The sequence below is a fragment of the Colobus angolensis genome, unplaced genomic scaffold (genome assembly GCF_000951035.1).
Source record: "Colobus angolensis palliatus isolate OR3802 unplaced genomic scaffold, Cang.pa_1.0 Scaffold352, whole genome shotgun sequence".
Taxonomy (NCBI): Eukaryota; Metazoa; Chordata; class Mammalia; order Primates; family Cercopithecidae; genus Colobus; species Colobus angolensis.
In genome coordinates this window covers 1,673,043-1,678,281 of record NW_012116844.1, presented here as the reverse complement: position 1 = coordinate 1,678,281, position 5,239 = coordinate 1,673,043, and positions in this window count along the sequence as shown.

Below are 5,239 nucleotides of genomic sequence, written 5' to 3'. Positions count from 1 at the left end.
ATACGAAGGCAAGAAAGCCTTGCAAGAAGCAGGGCTGTCAGCTCACAGTGTTCACATGTGTTTAAACTAAAGAATTGCAAAGGCTGGAGGAACACTCACTTTGCCAGACTTTGTAATCTGGTATCAACTGTCTTATCCAGGTGTCTTGCCTCATGGAGCTGAGCATTTACTGTTGGAAGCTAAGGGGTCAGGATGTTAAGTATGTGTGGTTAGAGGGACCTTGCTAGAGAGTGGGGGCTGAATGGGAGTGAAGGTTGGCCCAGGTGGGTGGAAAATGAGATTGAGGAAGCAAAGAGCAGCACAAGAGAAAGGACTGAGCTTTGTGGTTTGGCCTGGGTTGTCTGATGCACCTCTGAGTCAGGTCTCAGGGAGAAAGCTTTCAACCTGTGCATTTCAGTCCAGCCTCCTACAAAAGGGAATCCCAGAACATAACCATCTCTGAAAAAGGTGGCGAGACTTAGTTATATTTTGAGGAGAAGTATAAGGATGGGAGGAAAGCTTTCGTGTGGTGTCTAGGAAGTACCCCAGACTCATAGAAGTCACTTCTGCAGTTTTCATACTGTGAAATACTTGTGAATAGAAAGGCCTAAGTACTTGGCCCATTACAGAATGAGTCACCCAACAAACTTCATTTCCCCTGGAGTACATGAACGTGGCATGTCCTAGAAAATGTATCTCCATCTCAGTGGGGTATGAATGGTGTTTTTCTTATAGACTGAGCATTTGAAATTGAAGTTGTTCCTGCCTGTAGATGGCTGGACAAGGCATTGTGGAAGATTTGAGACTGGGTTCCAGGTCTGGCTCAGCCCTGAGGGGTTTTGTGGCCTGGACATTGACCTACATTACCTTCTCCCTGTCTCAGTTTCTTCATCTATAAACATCAAGGCCAGTTGGGGGAGTGGCGGACAGGGCAGATGAGATAATTGTCTTTTTTCGTTTGCTTGTTTTTTTTGAGACAGAATCTCATTCTGTCAGCAGGCTGGAGTGCAATGGCGCGATCTCGGCTCACTGCAACCTCCGCTTCCCAGGTTCAAGCAATTCTCCTGCCTCAGCCTCCCAAGTAGCTGGAACTACAGTCACATGCCATTAATTTTTGTATTTTTACTAGAGATGGGGTTTCACCATGTTGGCTAGGATGGTCTCAATCTCTTGACTTTGTGATCCACCTGCATCAGCCTCCTAAAGTGCTGGGATTACAGGCATGAGCCACTGTGATCAGCCGAGATAATTTTCAAGTACCCTTGCAACCCCAAGATTTTGTAACTCCCTGTGTAAGGAGGGCACTTGCTTTTGTTCCCTAGGGGCTTTCCTTGTGCGACTAGGTGCAGCTCATTTCTGTTTGGAGGATTTTTTTTTTTTTTTTTTTTGAGGCAGACCCTTTTCTATCACCCAGGCTGGAGTGCAGTGGAGCAATCATAGTTCACTGCAGCCTCAAACGCCTGGGCTCAAGCGATTCTCCTGCCTGAACCATCTTTTCCCACTTATCTCATACTATACTACTTATTCTGAAATTCCCCAATAAATACAACTATAAAGGACACAGATGATTAGTTTGTTTGAAAGTCCAGATGGAAAATAGACTCAACTTTCCTTTTTTGGTGTTTTTGTGTGCGTGTGTGTGTGTGCGCGCGCGTGTGTGCATGCATGTGTGTGCGTGTGTGTGTGTGCATGTGTGCCTGTGCGTGTGTGTGTGTGTGTGCATGTGTGCCTGTGCGTGTGCGTGCACGTGTGTGTGCATGTGTGCGTGTGTGTGTGTGTGTGTGGTGGGGGGGAGGACACACAGAGATTCAAGGTGGTTCGCATACTTAGCTGGTGGATTTCGTAGTCGTTTTTCTGGAGTTACTCAGAATTTGACAGTCTGAGAAGCATTTGGAAGAATGTTGCCAAGAGAAAAGGAGGGGTGGGAAGCCCCTAGACTTCTCCCCAAGGGTATCCCCACTGCAATCTTCCTTAGATGTTTGGATTCCCCAGTCCTCTGGTTTTGAAGTGTGATAAAAATCCAGCCTCTCATACATTTAAAAGTATCAGTTGAACACCTGCTATATTCTCGGCACCGAGGCGATGGCAGTGAAGAAATGAGAATACCTGCTCTCCTGGAGCCACAGAAAATACAAGGGACAAAGAACAGAAAGGAACAGTATGTTAGAAGCTGCAGGTTAGGCAGGAACCTAGAGCCAAAGGGGATGTGTGGGGTGGGGCAATGGCTGCTTGAGGTGATGCTTGAATGCAGATCTGGAAAGAGCCATCATGGAGCTGTCTGAACATAGACTGTTCTAGTCAAAGGCAAGAGCAAGGGCAAGTACCTGATGCAGGAGCCTGCCTGGAATTTTTTTTTTTTTTTTTGAGACAGGGTCTCAATCTGTCACCAGGCCACCAGGCCAGAGTGCAGTGGCATGATCATAGCTCACTGCAGCCTTGACCTGGGTTCCAGTGATCCTCCCCATTCAGTCTCCTGAGTCGCTGGTACTGCAGTTATGTATCACCACACCTGGCTGATTTTTTTTATTTTTGTAGAGATGGGATCTTGCCTTGTTGCCCAGGCTGGTCTTGAACTGAGCTCAAGCAATCCTCCCACCTCAGCTTCCCAAAATGCTGGGATTATAGGTGTGAGCCATCATGCCTGGCCATGCCTGGCATTTTTGAGGCCCAGTAACTTCCAGGAGGCCATGTAGTCAAGGGGGAAGAATAAGGGGAGCTAAGGTAATAGAGAGATGTGGGGAGAGTGAGGGCAAGGGGTGCTGGGAGGGTAGGTTGACAGGGGCCTGATAGGCTGCAGTGAAGACTTTGGCTTTCACTCTAAGAGAAATGGGGAACCTGGAGGGTTTTAAGCAGAGGAGTAAGTTGATCTGATTTGTGCTTTTCATGATCCATGGGGCACTGTGCTGGGAACAGATGGTTAGGGTTCAAGGGCAGAAGAGGGGAGACCAGTTAGGCTCCTTCAGTGAGTCACCTGAGCGGTAATGGTGTTTAGAATTGGGAAGCAGCCATGGAGGTGGTGAGAAGTGGTTGGATTCTGGGTGTGTTTTTTTTTCTTGAGACAGAGTCCTGCTCTGTCACCATGCTGGAGTACAGTGGTGTGATCTTGGCCCACTGCAATCTCTGCCTCCCAGGTTCAAGAGATTCTCCTGCCTCAGCCTCCCGAGTAGCTGGGATTACAGGTGTGTGCCACCACACCCAGCTAGTTTTTGTATTCTTAATGTGTTTTGGAAAGTCAGGGACCTCGAATAGAGGGACAGGCTGAAGCCATGGCAGAAGAACATAAATTGTGAAGATTTCATGGACATTTATTAGTTCCCCAAATTAATACTTTTATAATTTCTTATGCCTGTCTTTACTGCAGTCTCTGAACATAAATTGTGAAGATTTCATGGACATTTATCACTTTCCCAATCAATACTCTTGTGATTTCCTATGCCTGTCTTTACTTATCTCTTAATCCCATCATCTTCATAAGCTGAGGATGTATGTCGCCTCAGGACCCTGTGATGATTGCATTAACTACACAAATTGTTTGTAGAGCATGTGTGTTTGAAGAATATGAAATCTGGGCACTTTATGAACAGGATAACAGCGATTTTCAGGGAACAAGGGTAATAACCTTAAAGTTTGGCTGCCTGTGTGCCAGGCATATATTATTCGGTGATAAGAGAACCATATTTCTCTTATTACCGAAAATGGGTAAGAGAAATATTGCTGAACTTTTTCCCCAGTAAGGAATATTAATTAACAGCCCTGGGAAAAGAATGCATTCCCAGGGTGGGGCCTCTAAAATGGCCACCCTAGGAGTGTCTGCCTTTATGCAGATGTAGATAGGGATGAAACATGCCCTAGTCTCCTGCAGCACCCCCAGGCTTGCTAGGATTAGGAAATTCCAGCCTGGCAAATTCTAGTCAGACAGGTTCTCTGCTCTTGAACCCTGTTAAAGTGTTTATCAATGACAGTGTGTACACAAAGGGACATGGAACTTCATTAGTGATTCTAGTTTCACCCTAACCTTGTGATCTCACCCTGACTTTCTGCCTTGTGATCTTTTGTTGCACTTGAAGCATGTGATCTCTGTGACCCACACCCTATTCATACACTCCCTCCCTTTAGAAAATTGCTAGTAAAATCTTGCTGGTTTTACGGCTCAGGGGCATCACGGACCCTGCCGATATGTGATGTCTCCCCTAGACACCCAACTTTAAAATTTCTCTCTTTTGTACTCTTTCCTTTTATTTCTCAGACCAGCCAACACTTAGGGAAAATAGAAAAGGACCCACGTTGAATTTTCAGGGGTGGGTTCTCCCGATGCAGTGGAGATGGGGTTTTACTATGTTGGCCAGGATGCTCTCAATCTCCTGATGTCATGATCTGCCCGCCTCAGCCTCTCAAAGGGCTAGGATTACAAGTGTGAGCCACTGTGACCAGCCTGATTCTGTGTGTGTTTTAAAGGTGGAGCTGGTAGGAATTGCTGGTGGACTGAATGTGGGGTGTGAGAGTCTCCAAGGAGTTAGGGTTGGAAGAACGGTTCATTTGGTGTTTTTCTTGTTTCCCCAAGAATTTTTGGAGAACCTGCTCTGTCTGTGCAGTGGGGCTGCCCATGTGCTGAGAGGCTCTGGAAACAGTTTACAGGGCAAGCTCACAGCCTTGGGCTTCTGGGCTCCCCTGGGGAGGGATTTCTGAATTTGAAGGTGAAATTCTGGGAGGGAATTTCAGGTACCTTCTCTTCTGTCACAGTGGGAAACACCTATGATAGGCTGGAAATGTTAGTATTGGAAAGAGCTGTTTAATTCTCTGTGAAAGTGCTATTTTGTGCCTTTAGAATTATCAATAGAAAGAGCTAGATCACTTTCACAGGTGGGCCTTTAACCTCTAACTGTCCAACTTGACTTGGGAATTTAAAGCCCAAACCCTTTCAGTGGGAAATATAATAAACACAAGAACTCTTACAACTACTTTTCTTTGACGGGGTGTTTTATTCTTTTTTTTACTTAAAAAAATTTTTTTTTGGAAATAAGGTCTTGCTCTGTCACACAGACTGGAGAATAGTGGTCTGATCATAACTCACTGCAGCCTTGAATTCATGGGCTCAAGTGATCCTCACATCTCAGCCTCCTGAGTAGCCGCAACTACAGGCCCACACCACCATGTCCGACTACTTTTATTTTTTGTAGAGGTGAGTTCACACTGTGTTGCCCAGACTGGCCTCCAACTCTTGGACTCAAGTGATCCCGCGCGCCTTAGGCTTTCTTTTTAT